The sequence below is a fragment of the Eulemur rufifrons genome, chromosome 2 (genome assembly GCF_041146395.1).
Source record: "Eulemur rufifrons isolate Redbay chromosome 2, OSU_ERuf_1, whole genome shotgun sequence".
Taxonomy (NCBI): domain Eukaryota; kingdom Metazoa; phylum Chordata; class Mammalia; order Primates; family Lemuridae; genus Eulemur; species Eulemur rufifrons.
In genome coordinates, this window is record NC_090984.1 from 14,680,061 (window position 1) to 14,696,351 (window position 16,291).

Genomic DNA, 16,291 nt, shown 5'->3' on the forward strand with positions numbered 1-16,291 from the left:
TAGTTTCAAGGTACAAGTGATTATTTAATACATTCATTTAACTTGTAAATATCAAATCAGTGTACTTGGAATATCCATCACCTTAAATACCTGTCCTTTCCTTATACTAGTAACATTCCAATTGTTCCTTTGTGGTTACATCAGAATATACAATAGATTATTGTAAACTATCGTCACTCTGCTTGATCTAACACTAAGACTTTTTTCTGCTATAATATGGTATTATTGGCTGGGCGTGGTGGCTCACGCCTGTAATCCTAACACTCTGGGAAGCCAAGGTGGGTGGATCATTTGAGCTCAGGAGTTCAAGACCAGCCTGAGCAAGATCGAGACCCCGTCTCTACTAAAAATAGAAAGAAATTATATGGACAACTAAAAATATATACAGAAAAAATTAGCCGGGCATGGTGGTGCATGCCTGTAGTCCCAGCTACTCGGGAGGCTGAGGCAGGAGGATCGCTTGAGCCCAGGAGTTTGAGGTTGCTGTGAGCTAAGCTAACGCTACGGCACTCTACCCTGGACAACAGAGTAAGACTCTGTCTCAAAAAAAATATATATATATATACAATATTATTAGCTATGGTCTGCATGCTGTATATTAGATCTCCAGAACTTATTCGTGTTGTATAACTGCAACTTTTTACCCTTTGTTCAATTTCCCTCATTCTTACCCTGAACGTCGTAACTACCATTCTACCCTCTGCTTCTGTGAATTCAGCTTTCTTAGATTCCACATAAAAAGGAGATTATATAGTAGTTGTCAATCTATGTCCGGCCAATTTCAGTGACAACGTCCTTCAGGTTCATCCATGTTGTCACAAATAACAGGATTTCCTTCTTCTGGGGGCTGAATAATATTCCATTATATGTATATAACATGTTTTCTTTATCTATTCGTATGTCAATGGACGCTTGGGTTGTTTCCGTATCTTGGCTACTTTGAACAATGCTGCAATGGACGTGGCAGTGCAGACACCTCTTCAAGATTCTAGTTTCATTTCCTTTGGATGTACCAGGGCTGTCCACAAAGTACCCAGCCATGTAACCGTTCTCAGTATATTAACAATGGCTGGATACTTTCTGGACAGCCTTCGTATACCCAAAAGTGAGATGACTGGATTGTTTGGTCGTTTTAATTTTAATTTTTTGAGGACTCTCCCTACTGTTTTCCATATCGGCTGCACCATTTTACATTCCCACTGACAGCGTACAAGGGTTCCCTTTTCTCCACATCCTCACCGAACACCTGTTGTCTTCTGACATTTTGATCATGACCATCCCAACAGATACGAGGTGAGATCTCACTGTGGTTTTAGTTTGCATTTCCCTGATAATTAGTGATGGTAAGCACCTTTTCCTTGTACCCATTGGTCATTCGCATGTCTTCTTTTGATGACTGTCCATTTAGGTCCTTTGCTCACTTTTTAATCAAGTTGTTTGCAAATATTGTCTCCCATTCCATAGGGAGATTAATTATAAGCAATTGGCTCACACAATTATGGAGAATGGCAAGTCCCCAAATCTTCAGTTGGCAAGTAGGAGACCCAAGAGAGCAGGTGACGTACCTCCAGTTTGAAAGCTGACAGGCCCAAGACCCAGGAGGAGCCAATGTTTTAGTTTGAGTCCCAAGGCAGATAAAAATTAGTGTCCTGGTCTAAAGGCAGTCAGACAGGAGTTTCCTCTTACTTAGCAGGCCTTCAGTGGACTGTATGAGGCCCACCCACATTAGGTAGGGCCATCTGCTTTACTCATTCTACTGATTCAAACTCATCTAAAAACACCATCACAGACACACCCAGAAATAATGTTTAACCAAATGTCTAGGCATCCTGCAAAATGAAGCTTGGGGAAAAAAAATATATATATATATCTGGGTACCCCATGGCCCAGTCAAGTTGACACATAAAACTAAATATCATAAGTCTACCCTGTGTCAACTTGGCATCCACATACATCTCCTTAAGCTATACTTCATCTCCAAGTAAAGATAACAACAAGATCACCTGATCAACTATCCTGTATACAACTAAAAACACACAGCCCTTCCCTAGAAGATGAGGTAAAGTCATTGAGCGAGGTTTACTCTTCTCCTGCGTAAACTACACCTTAAATTCTATGATGTAAAGTTAACAATCCTTAAATACTGTAAGTTGATACATCTTATGTTGCATGATAAGGAAATAAGAGAGAGAAGAAAACAAAGATATTTGCTATATATATTAATATAAAAATATAAGCCAGGTGCAGCAGCTGACACCTATAATCCCAGCACTTTGGGAGGCCGAGGTGGGAGAATTGCTTGAGCCCAGGAATTTGAGACTGGCCTGGGCAACATAGTGAGACCCCATCTCTACAAAAAAAAAAAAAAAAGTAAGCCAGGCATGGCGTGACATGAGCCTGTAGTCCCAGCTACTCAGGAGGCTGAGGCAAGAGGATCACTTGAGCCCAGGGGTTCAAGGCTGCAGTGAGCTATGATCACATCACTGTACTCCAGCCTGGGCAATAGAGCAAGACTCTGTCTCTAAAAATAAAAGAATGAATGAATAAATAAATAAATCAGCCTAATTCAACTTTACATTGCTTCCATCATTATCTCACACCTTTATTGTCCATTCCCACAAATGTTTCCCAGATTTCTCTCCGTATAAATTAGAACACTCAAGTAGTTCTTCTGGAGTGTAGCACACCTCTTTGTGGGCCACACTGTGTCTCTCACCTTTAGGGGCCTGCTGGGACTTGAGTCTCCTTAAAGGTCCAGAAGCAAAGGTCTTGCACAGAAACTGCCCCAGGAGACGCCATTACAGTTTTCTCAGGTGAGGAAGCATTAGTCCCCTCGGATGGGGCTGGAAAGCCTCTTCCACTGGCGAAGACTCATCAGAATTTAAGGCTCAACATCCCCAGGTTCCTCATGGTCTTCTCACATGTCCCAGTTCCAACTTCCAGGGTCCCATTCCTTCCCAATAAATGCCTTCAACCTTAACAGTAGACACTCAACAAAGCTGGGAGTCCAACTTGGGTTACAATTCGGCCAGTCACAAGATCAGGTTCTGGGTTTGATTTTCAGCAACCTCAGCCCTACAGCTACAAAAGATAAGGGTCTTCTTCAGGACACACATAGAAGACTTCAAGTCACTTATGTAACACTTCACCTGAGAATTCAAGTCCCGGAACCCATGCTTTTCTTCCCCCATTTTGTCCAATGGCATTAGGGGTGACCAGTTAAACTCATTGTATTCATTAGCTTGAACAAAATGTTCAAAAGTATCCTAAACAAAGTCACTCAGATCCTTGCCTCTTATCAGTGGGTAATTAGGACTATTGAGTGGTGGCAGTTTGCCTATCTCTATTGCCAGACCACGCTTTGGAATATCAGTGATCTCTTTACTACTGGAAATAGAGTCTTAGCATCTTTAAGTCTAATCAAGGCCAGGTGCGGTGGCTCACGTCTGTAATCCGAGCACTCTGGGAGGCTGACGCAGGAAGATGGCTTGAGGCCAGGAGTTCGAAACCAGCCTGAGCATGAATGAGACCCCCATCTGTACAAAAAATAGAAAAAAAGAAAAGAAAATTAAAAATAAATCTAATCAGTTCAGACAGCCAATTCCAGAAGCCCCAGAACCAAGTCAGAAAGTGTATCCTTAAAATTCTGTTCCTCTAGAATTACTGTTGGTGTCAAAATCTGTATTTGTCAAGGTTCTCTTGAGAAACAGAACCAGCAGGAGGGAGAGAAAGATTTATTATAAGGAATTAGCTCACATGATTATGGAGGATGACACATTCCAAGATCTGCGGTTGGCAAACTAGAGACCCAAGAGACCCAGTGATGTCGTTTTACTTTAAAGAAACTGGCAGGCTTGAGATCCAGGAGGCACCAATGTTTCACCTTGAGTCCAAAGGCAGGGGAAAAAAATGATGTCCCTGCTCAAAAGCAGTCAGGCAGAAGGAGTTCTCTCTTACTCAGCATTTTTTTTCTACTTAGGCCTTCAACTGATTAGATGAGGCCCACCCACAGTAGGAAGGGCAATCTGCTTTACTCAGTCTACCAATGTAAATGTTAATCTCATCCAGAAAGACCTTCACAGACACACCCATATGTTTGACCAAATATCTGGGCACCCCATGGCCCAGCCAAGTTAGCCCATGAAAGTAACCATCACAGCAGTTGTCTAGGGTTCAAGGAGAGGAGAATGAGGGATTAACTGCTAACAGGTACAGTATTTCTTTGGGGGGATGATGAAAATGTTCTAAAATGCATTGCAGTCATGGATGCACAACGATGAATACACTAAAATGCACTGGATTATATACTTTGGGTGAATTTTATGGTATGTGAGTTATGTGTCAATAAAACTGTTAAAAAAATAAAAGGAAGGATGGAAAGAAGGAAGAAAGGAGGGAGGGAAGATGGAAGGTGGAAAGTGTATTAGAAGCAGAGAAGTCCATGCTGTTTGGGGGAAAAAATCTCTCAAACCCTGTCTTCCTCTGCGTTCACACCAACACGCCAACAATCAGCACAGCAGACTTCTGTGACTCCACAATATGCGCCGGGTGCTTCTCGCCCCGGGTGAGCAAGCAATCAGTTCAGCAGTGGGCACCAGCTGGGTGTCCTCCAACTCCACTCGGCCCCCTCTACCAGGAGAGAGGGTCAGATCCCACAGGTTGAGGGCTCAGTCCTACCACCTTCAAGTTGGGGTTCCTACAACCCCCACTTTGGGTTTGATTAATTTGTTGGAGAGGCCCACGGAACTCAGGAAGACACTTCCTTACATTTGCCAGTGTATTATAGAGAACACAGATGAAGAGATGCGTAGGGTGAGGTGCAGGGGAAGGGGCACAGAGCTTCCACGCCCTGTGTGCAACACCCTCCAGGAACTTCCATCTCATCTGCCATCCGGAAGCTCTCCGAACCCTGTTCTTTTCTGTTTGCACGGAGGCTTCCTGACATAGGCATGATTGACAATCATGTGGAAATACGATTGGACAAAAAGCCTATGATCTAAACGCAGCGAGGCCTTTCTGTTCAGACTTTTTTGGCCTCTCCATGCAGCATGTCTTCCTCTAGGGTGTGGGGTCTCTGGAATGAGGGTCTTTCGATCCGCAATCAGATGAGAGTCCTGTCTTGGGAGGTGAAAGGAAGACAGGAGAACGTCAGAGAGAGAGATTCTGTTTCCTGAGGCCTAAAGCGCCCCAACACTATAGAATAACAGGGACTATGGGAGTTACGAGCAGAAACTGTGAAATATATATATATACACCCATAAAATATCACAGTGTGAAAGTTCAAGTGCAAATAGGGAAGCGAAGAACAGATGAAGAGAGAGCGATGGAACCCAAGTTCCCAGAGAGGAACTGACATGAGACCAGCTGAAACTTACATGAAACCCAACCGCGTCTGAGAGTGTCCTGATGTACACACCCTGACCGTTTTTCCTCCTAAGCGGAGACCATTTCCCTTCTGTTCCCAGTTCCCTTTTCTCCCTCAGGAAGTGCCCTTTCAGCCCAGCCTCAGTCTTGCTCAAATATTCATGTAGGTTTTACTTTCTAAGAACGTTTACGTGCCTCAGGATAATAACAGCAAGACTCACTCGGTGCTATGCTAGCGTTTGACGTCGTGTGGACGTTACTGTTTCTGATCTTTAGGACAATCTCATCGAGGTACGTACTCGCATTGTCATTGCCATTTTGAAGGTAAACCACGCCACAGAGAGGTTAAGCAACTTGCCGGAAGTCACACAGCTAGGAGGGGGCAGAGCGGGGATTGAAACGCAGGCAGCACGGCTCCGCGGTTCGCACCCTGCATGTTACAAGTTATTTTCCCATTTTTACAGATGAGGAAATTGAGGTTTAAAGACTTGTCTACTGTCACCAGCTAGTAACTAACAGTGAAACTGCCCTTTACACAAATCAATAATGGGTGCAAGTCGAGAACTATGGTAAGGCCCTCGCTCACAATAAGGCCCCAGGCCCAGCTATAAATAATGATAATAGGCCGGGCGCAGTGGCTCACGCCTGTAATCCCAGCACTCTGGGAGGCCGAGGCGGGAGGATCGCTCAAGGTCAGGAGTTCCAGACCAGCCTGAGCAAGAGCAAGACCCCGTCTCTACTAAAAATAGAAAGAAATGATCTGGACAGCTAAAAATATATAAGGAAAAAAATTAGCCGGGCATGGTGGCACATGCCTGTAGTCCCAGCTACTTGGGAGGCTGAGGCAGGAGGATCTCCTGAGCCCTGGAGTTGGAGGTTGCTGTGAGCTGGGCTGACGCCAGGGCACTCTAGCCCGGGGAACAGAGCGAGACTCTGTCTCAAAAAAATAAATAAATAAATAAATAATAAAATAAAAAATAATGATAATAATTAGTCACTGTCTGCTTGTTAGCTTCTCTATAACTGCCACTCTGGAGCCATATAGTGGGGTGTTCGTGAAGATTCTTCACTTTCTCCATAGATAACATCACCTTTTCAAAACCTAAAGGTAGTTTTTAAGATACCTTCCAGGCCCCGCATTCCAGTGGATTGACTGACCATACCCAGAAATCGACTCAACTGGAATTGTGACCCCAGGAGCTGAAGCCACCCAAGAAGATGACGTCTACACCCCTATCATTTCACCCCGAACCTAGCCAATAACACACCTAACTGTCTGATCCTTTGCCTGCCAAACTACCCCTTTTTTTTTTTTTTTTTTTTTGAGACAGAGTCTCACTCTGTTGCCCAGGCTAGAGTGAGTGCCGTGGCGTCAGCCTAGCTCACAGCAACCTCAAACTCCTGAGCTCAAGTGATCCTCCTGTCTCAGCCTCCCGAGTAGCTGGGACTACAGGCATGCACCACCATGCCCGGCTAATTTTTTCTATATATATTTTTAGCTGTCCATATAATTTCTTTCTATTTTTAGTAGAGGTGGGGTCTCGCTCTTGCTCAGGCTGGTCTCGAACTCCTGAGCTCAAACGATCCGCCCACCTCGGCCTCCCAGAGTGCTAGGATTACAGGCGTGAGCCACCGCGCCCGGCCCAAACTACCCTTAAACACCCTGTCTCCCAAATTCCGGGAGAGGTGGATCTGAGAAATTCCTCCCATCTCCCTGCTCAGCGTTCTGTGGAATAAACTCTTGCTCCATGGCAACCCCGACCATCTCAGCGCACGGGCTCTTCCCCATGCAGCGGGCAGTACCACCCAGTTGGGCGACAACCACAATGTCAGGATCTGAACCCAGGTTGTCTAAGTCCCATGTCTCAAGATTTTAACATTCTCATCACGTGCTTTTCTAAGGACGATGACAAATGCCTCCAGAGTATGTTCTCCTGAGGAAGAAAAATTGTATCTCTTTAAAATTCTCGGGCTCGAAGCTCATGCCAGTACGCATGCATACTGTGAATGTCCATCAGACCTTCTTCCCAGCCCTGACACCCAAGTGAAACTATTTGAACAGACAGTGCAAATTCCCCAAGTAGGGGCAAACCTACTCCTTAGTACCTTGCAAGAGAGTCCACCTATTCTTTCACTAATATCTTTCCTTTCCCTCCCACCCTCTCGCCCCTGGTAACCACAGCTCTACTCCGTTTCTAAGAATTCAACCTTTTTTTTTTTTTTTTAGATTCCACTTATAAGTTAGATCATGCAGTATTTGTCTTCCTGTGTCTGGCTTATTTCACTTCGCACAATGTACTCTAGGGGTTCAGCCATGTTGTCCGAAATGGCCTTCTTCGATTTTATTTTATTTTATTTTTTGAGGCAGAGTCTTGCTTTGTTGCCTGGTCTAGAGTGCCGTGGCATCAGCCTAGCTCACAGCAACCTCACATTCCTGGGCTCAAGCGATCCTCCTGCCTCAGCCTCCCAAGTAGCTGGGACTACAGGCACGCACCACCACGCCCAGCTAATTTTTTCTATTTTTGTAGAGACAGGGTCTGGCTCCTGCTCAGGCTGGTCTCAAACTCCTAAGCTCAAGCAATCCTCTCACCTCGGCCTCCCAGAGTGCTGGGATGACTGGCGTGAGCCACCGCGCCCGGCCCTTCCTTCTTTTTTAAGGCTGAATGATGTTCCATTGTGTATGTAGACCAAGCTTCCTGTATCCACTCATTCATTGATGGGGGCTTAGGTTGTTTCCACATCGTGGCTGTTGTGAAATGAAAGTGAGGACATCACTGCCTTGAGCACCTCCATGTCCAGACATACAGCCCTTGGGGAACCGAAACCTGGGAAGCTGGAAGCCATCAGAGATTAGATCTCATGCTCCAACCACTGCACTGTGGGAGAGGGTACCCAGGTCTTTCAGCCTTAGTGAAACTATTTTCTTGCATTTTTCGCACATTCCCTGGGATTTCCCCCTCGGGGGTCACATAAAACCCACAGAAGGCAAAAATCCACACTGGTGGACCTGGGGCAGATTCTCCTCTTCTCTCCCCCCGCCCCGCCCGAACCCAAGATAATATTAAAGTTTCAAGATTGCTTTCTCCCTTCAAATCAGCTCTGTGCCATAACAACTTTTCATTGTCGTTATGCAAATAAGCTCAGGCTCTGCCTCATCTGCTCGGGAGACATGCCCAGACATGCCTGGGCTTTCTCTACATGCAGAGACCATCTGACTCTCAGAATCAAACACCAGCGGAAAACACAGACACTGAGCACAGCTCTCTGCTCACATGCACGCCCTCGGGTTCCGGCCCGTTGCGTGCACGTACAGCCGGAGAGCACACGTCTTTCCGGCACAGGCCTGGCCCGGAACACAGACCGTTACTCCATCAGATTAAAAAACAAATCCCGACCGAGTAACGAACAAGAGACTTTATTCAAAAGAATTATTGCAAAGGTGGAAAGGGACTATGGCAATAGAACACTCTGACCATAAAGTCCGCAAGCATCTCAAGAGTTCTACAGAAAAGGTTTTCTTTTAGAGAGAGGGATCTTTCTAGTTTAGGGGCGAGGACTGAACTCTGACCTTTTTTATTTCTTGCCCAAATTCCTTTCTAAAGGGCGCTGGGAAGTCACACCCTACAAACCGAGGCAGGAGATCAGAATAGGGAACACAAGGTGGGGCGGGACAACAGGGACAGAATTGGGGTTACGGATCAATGAAAATACAAGGCCCTAGCGGAACTGCTACTGGAACCATTGCAAAAATACCTCGTTTACACCAGTTTGGGGGCAGCCCCTTGGAGGTGCCGGTGCAGGGCAAAAGTGTCTTCAGGAAACTCTGAATTCATTTTACCATCATTACCATAAATTATTATCCCTCCCCCAAATGGGCTTCGGAAGTCACGACAAATAAAGCAAGAAAAACTCCCCCGCCTGACACGTGGGAGACGAGAACATTCTCATCGGTCAGGAAACAACAATGCAAGGAGGAGGAAAGAAAAGGGAACCCAAAGAGACCCCCGTGCCACTGTCTGCCTGGGCGTGTGCCCGCTCCTAGCCCTCTTCTGGAGTGTACTATGGCTTGCTGATTTTTCTTGACACGCCCGCCATGTCTGCAGGAGGACTCGCTTAATAAACTTCTTTCACTTTGCTCTGCTGCTTCAGCGTTTGGTTTCAATTCTTCGTCTCCAAATACGACCGAGGACGATCACTTGTGGTAAAAAAACCCTAAAATCTCGTTAATACTGGTCTTTTTTTGCCCCAGAGTGCTGTGGCTTACTTGACTTACATGACATCACAAGACAGATAACAGACTCCGTAACCTTAATGTAAGCCTGCCCTCCTACTGACTCCAAATGCTTAGACAAGGCTCAGCTCTCTCAACCAACTGGCCAGCTAAAGAATCCCTAAACCCGCCTATGGTTTCTAAGACCCCACTGTGAGATATCCTGCCCTTTTGGGCTGCACCAATGTTATACCTTCTATATAATAATTTGTGATTTTACCTGCAATTCCTGTCTCCCTGAAATGCATAAAACCAAACCGAAACCCGACCACCTCGGCAGCACTTTCTCAGGGACCGTTGAGACTATGTCTTCCCAGGCCGAGGTCATTCATATTGGCTCAGCATAAACCTTAAATATTTTGGCAGAATTTGTTTTTTTCCTTCCTCAACGGTCTGAGGGAAGGAGGGAAGCATAAGCAAAGTTTGGTTAGGAAGCCTTTTGTTCCTACTGATCAGTGAGGACAGGCAGCTCAGCTATGTATTTATGGGTCAGAGAACAGGAATTGGAGGGTCTGGATTTGGCTCAGTCAAAGGTAAACAGAGATGCATCCATGTGAATCTCACCTAAGCCACGTGGAGAAGGCTAGTTCCTTGTGATGACAGCTTTCCAAACACGATGGGTAAGGAGGATTTCTTAAAATTAGGTACAAGTCAACCCGTAGCAGTCGAGAACGTAAGGCAGGGAAAACTTTCCCTCTACCCTCTGAGGGTGTAGAATAGGTCTATCTATATACAGTAGGCAGATTAACAGGGGAAAGTATAGACAAATTTATTATGTGCACAGTGGCATCACAGGAAAGAAAAGGGAGTGACCCCAAAACCCAGTGAGATCTGGAAGCTTATATACCCTCTTCAGAGCGGAGAGGGGATTTTAGACAATTTAGGGGAGAGTAAATGATTTGGGGCAAAGATGCCTGGGCCCTCAGAAAACAAGATGATAGCGTGGTATAAGGTCTGTCTGGGCCTGGTGGCAACCTGCCTTTTTGGGCTGCACCTCCCATTCTCCTCTCCTGGAGTAACTCCTACGAGTTAATCTTCCCTGGTGGAAGAGATTCCTAGGGAGGGGTTTCATGACAACTGTGTTCCTTTTGGGAGGATCTGTCTTTAGGTAGATAAGGAAAGTTCAGAGAAAGCCTCTCCCTGCCTTTGCTGGTCTCCACGTACCCTCAGATTGAAGTAATCAGGGTGGCATTTCCTGAATTCCTTCAATAAGAAGACTTCAAGCCAGATGCAGTGACTCAAGCCTGTGACCCTAGCACTCTGAAAGGCCGAGGTGGGAAGATCGCTTGAAGCCAGGAGTTTGGGACCAGCCTGGGCAACATAGTGAGACCCCATCTCTAAAAAAAAAAATTAAAAGTTAGCCAGGCATGGTGATGTAGTCCCAGCTACTTGGGAGGCTGAGGCAGGAGGATCACTTGAGCCCAGGAGTTTGAGGTCACAGTGAGCTGTGTTTGCACCACTGCACTCCAGCCTGGACAAGAGAGTGAGACCCTGTCTCTAAATAAATAAACAAACAAATAAGCAAATAGTATGTGAATGTGAATTATACCTCCATCAAAGTGTTACCAAAAAGAGAGGAAGAAAGTGGTTAATAATGTCCTGCAGAATCAAAAAGACAGAACCTTTATCTTTTCTCCTGGGAAGAATCTACAGGCTCACATGTAATTGTACAATGTCTGTTACTCTAATAAAGTAGTAAATAGCAAACCAAACTCGGGTGCATTGTCTACTTGCATGTCATTATGGAAAGGTCAAAGCTAAAGAGACTGACACCAGATCTGAGAGAGAGGCAGGAATTTCAGCCAAGGGACACAAAGGGACCCACGGGATGGTGGGAAGAATCCACGTCTTGATTGTGGTGGTGTGACACAACTGTACGCATTTGTGTGCTCGAAACACTGGGCGGGGGGCAGGGACAAATGGGTAGAAGTACGGCGGGTTTTTAGGGTAGTGAAACTCTTCTCTACGCTGCTGTAATGGTGGACATATGTCATCATACATTTTTCCAAACCCATAGAATGTACAACACAATAGGGAATCCTGTTGTGAACCAGGGGTCTATGGGAACTTGCTGTACTTTCCACTAAATGTGGAAATTAAAACTTCGGTGAAAAAAAAAAGGAAGTCTATTTTTAAAGAAAACTATAACCTGAAAAGCATGAGTTTTCCTGCACATAAATGATGGCTCCATGGATGGCTTGTTATTAAATCACTTCATTGACGTATGACTAATATATAAAAAGCTGTACATATTTAATAGACACAACTCAATGAGGATTGTGGGGATGAGTATGTACCTGGGAAACCAAGGCCATGAACATAACTATTATCTCCCAAGTTTGCCTTTGAATCCTTTACTATGATTATGTGCATGTGCATATGTTAAAAACACGTAACAAAATATCCGCACACCCACGTTCTTTGTAGTATTATTCATAATAGCCAAGACACGACAACAAGCCTATATGTCCCTCAGTGGATGAACGGATAAGAAAAATGTGAGCTATATATAGATGTAGATATATTCATATACACATGGAACATTATTCAGCCTTGAAAAAGAAGGACATCTTGACATTTTTGACTACACAGATATACCTGGAGGACAGTACGCTAAGTGAAATACGCCAGGCACAGAAAGACAAACACTGCACGATCTCACTTATACCTGGAATCTAAAAACGTCTAATTCATACAAGCAGAGAGTAGAAGAGTGATTCCCAGAGGCAGGGGTGCAGGAGGGGGAAATGCGGAGGTGACGGGAAAGGATGTGAGGTTTCAGCTCTGTAGGATAAATAAGTTCTGGAAATCTGTTTACAACATAGTGGCTGTGGTAAACACTGTTGTATATGGAAACTAACTTTTTTCAAAGATGCATTTTCCTGCATTTTGTTTTTGGGGGATTTTGTTTTGTTTTGTTTTGTTTTTGTTTTTGAGACAGAGTCTCACTCTATTGCCCGGGCTAGAGTGCCGTGGCGTCAGCCTAGCTCACAGCAACCTCAGCCTCCTGGGCTCAAGCGATCCTCCTGCCTCAGCCTCCCGAGTAGCTGGGACTACAGGTATGTGCCACCATGCCCGGCTAATTTTTTCTATATATATATTTTTAGTTGTCCATATAATTTCTTTCTAATTTTAGTAGAGACGGGGACTCGCTCTTGCTCAGGCTGGTCTTGAACTCCTGAACTCAAACAATCCGCCTGCCTCGGCCTCCCAGAGTGCCAGGATCACAGGCGTGAGCCACCGTGCCGGGCCTTAACTGCATTTTGAATGAGCCTGAGGTGTGCCACTCGGATCTCCCTAAAGAAAGAACCTGCCGTTTGACTGCAAGACGTGCAATTCGCTGAGCGTTTCCAGCTGTCAATCAATGCCTTCAGATCTGTCCCAGAGCTCACCCTTCTTAGGCAGCCCAGCCACCAGGAGCAGGACAAGGATGCCAGGGCCTGGCCTTTCTGATGGACGGGGGCGGGGAGGGGGTTCCTTGATGAGTCATCTTTGCTTCTGACTTAAAGAACACTTTTTAACGAAAAGAGTAGGTGGATGGCTACATGTCCTTTGAATTGTTGAGCACGTGCACCAGTTGGGTCCCCCAGGAAGCACATGTTAGGATTGATTTAAGGCCGGGCGTATTGGCTCACGCCTGTAATCCTAGCACTCTGGGAGGCCGAGGCGGGCGGATCGTTTGAGCTCAGGTGTTCGAGACCAGCCTGAACAAGAGCGAGACCCCATCTGTACTAAAAAGAGAAAGAAATTAACTGGACAACTAAAAATATATATAGAAAAAATTAGCCAGGCGTGGTGGTGCATGCCTGTAGTCCCAGCTACTCGGGAGGCTGAGGCAGGAGGATCGCTTGAGCCCAGGAGTTTGAGGTTGCTGTGAGTGAGGCTGGTGCCACGGCACTCTAGCCGGGGCAACAGAGTGAAACTCTGTCTCAAAAAAAAAAAAAAAAAAAGATTAAGTTAGGAGTGTAAGAATAGTATTATTATTACTTTTTTTTTTTTTTTTTGAGACAGAGTTTCACTCTGTTACCAGGGCTAGAGTGCTGTGCCATTAGCCTAGCTCACAGCAACCTCAAACTCCTCAAACCTCAAGTGATCCTCCTGCTTCACCTTCCGAGTAGCTGGGACCACAGGCACGCACCACCACTCCTGGCTAATTTTTCATATTTTTAGTAGAGATGGGGTCTCGCTCTTGCTCAGGCTTGTCTAGCACTCCTGAAGTTAAATGATCCTCCTTCCTTGACCTCCCAGAGTGCTGGGATTACACGCATGAGCCACCGCACCTGGCCAGAAGTATAAGAATATTATTGAGCACAATTCACAATTGCAAAGATGTGGAAACAACCCAGTACCCATCAATACATGAGTGGATTAATACGATGTGGTATATGTATACCATGGAGTTCTACTCAGCCACAAAAAACAATGGTGATCTAGCACCTCTTATATTATCCTGGATGGAGCTGGAGCCCATTCTACTAAGGGAAGTATCACAAGAATGGAAAAACAAGCACCACATGTCCTCACCATCAAATTGGTATTAACTGATCAACATTTAAGTGCACCTATAGTAATAACATTCATCAGGTGTCAGGCAGATGGGAGAGGGAGAGGATGGGTATATACACACCTAATGGGTGCAGTGGGCACCGTCTGGGGGATGGGCACACTTGAAGCTCTGACTTGGGTGGGGCAAAGGCAATATATGTAATCTAAACATTTGTACCCCCGTTATATGCTGAAATAAAAAAATAAAAAGGATATTACTGACACATAATGACTCAGAAATATAAACGGGAAGGAAGCTGATTGGGCAGAAAGAACCTCGGACTACAATTCAGATCTGACAAAATTTCAGCTAAGCCAGTGTTTTCTGTAAATAGTGTTCTTTAAGACCAAAATCTCTTTTACCATGTAACACAATCATGGGAGTGGTGTCCCATCATATTCGTAGGGGACGGAATTTTATAAGGGCCAGGGCAGTTAGCATTCATCTTAAAATTCTGCCTACCGAATCCAGCATGTTGTTAAAATACATGTTCCTGGGTCCCACACCTGGAAGTTCCCACTCAATAGATCTCAGATGGGCCCAAAGCTCTGAATTATTTAAAGTTCCAAAAATGGTTCTGACAGGCAGCCAGGCATTAAAAAACTCTTTTATGGCTATTTCTCATAAGCCTGGAATAGTTATAGCACCTGTGCAATCCTTCCCAGAAGATCTGAACCAGAGGATGGAACAGAAAGGAAGAAAAGAAGAATGAGTAGATAAAGTATGTTAAAAAAAGAGTTACAGAGAAATATCCAAAAAGAGGGAAAAAAGAGGAAGCTTTGCCCAAAATTATTTTTAGATGTTCACAGTTCCTAAGCCACCCACAGAAAGTTCAAGCTACTGAGGGAAAAGAAGAAATATTAATGCAAAATGAAAAGGATGCAACATGAAAAGAGTTCTAAAGGTAGATGGTGGAACAGCACGAAGTGTACGTCCTTACTACCACTGAACTGCACGCTTAAAAATAATGATTAAGGTGGTAAATATTATGTTATGAGCATTTTACCACCCCAAAAAAACTTACATCGGAAGACATGGAGTAAATAATTATGTCTTTGCATAAAAACGATAACATTTGGGTGTCACCTTTCTTACAGATGTGGCCCAAATGTGTGCTGTATTTTTTTTTCAAGTTTCTGTTTCTATTTAAGGTGGCTATTAAAAAAAAAAAATTCATGGTTTGAGTCTTGTAAAACTAAACTTGTGCCAACCCTAAAACGGACAATTCTACTTGTAAGTATTTCCACAAGAGGAATACTTCATACACAGGGTCACATGTTCACAAACACACTTAGACAACAGTGTTTGTAGCAGCATACACATAAGAGACAAAAACTAGAAAAAAATCCAAATGTTCATCAACTGGAGGATGCATAAACAAACTGTGCTCCATTCGTACGATGAATATTCTATAATTTTAAAAAAAAGGAACGAACTATTGCAGCACATAACATGAATGAACCTCGGAAACATTTTGAGTGAAAGAAACTAGACACGAAAGAATACATACTGCATTTTTATCTGTCAGAAGTTCAAGAACAGGCAATATTTATCAATGGTGATAGAAGTCGGAATGTTGGTTATACCACACCTACAACCTTTCTAGGGGTAATGAAAATGGTCCAAATGTTTTGGGGGTTTTGTGGGTTTTTTTTTTTTTAAGAGACAGGATCTTGCTCTGTCCCCCAGACTGGAGCGCAGTGGCATTATCATACCTCACTGCAGCCTCGAACTCCTGGGCTCAAGTGATCCTCCTGTAAAATGGTCTAAATCGTGATAAGATTGTGGATTACACAGGTGAAAGCATTTGTCAAGCTCATTGCACTATACCTTATAATCATGTTAGCTATATCTCAATTAAAAAAAAAAAAAACCTTTGGCTTTTTTGGAGCGGGGCTCAACAATCATTGATCTAGCAGCTTGAATACAGTAACAATTCCAAATAAAGAAGAGAAGTGCTTCACTATTGGGCACTGACAATTAATACTTAACTTTGCATCCTTTAATTAGCAAAGAGTTGGTAAACTGACTTCCTTTTTTTGAACAGGGAGGGTTTGAATCTTTGGCACATGACTGAAAAAACTGGGGCCATATTTGACACCTTTTTGTGT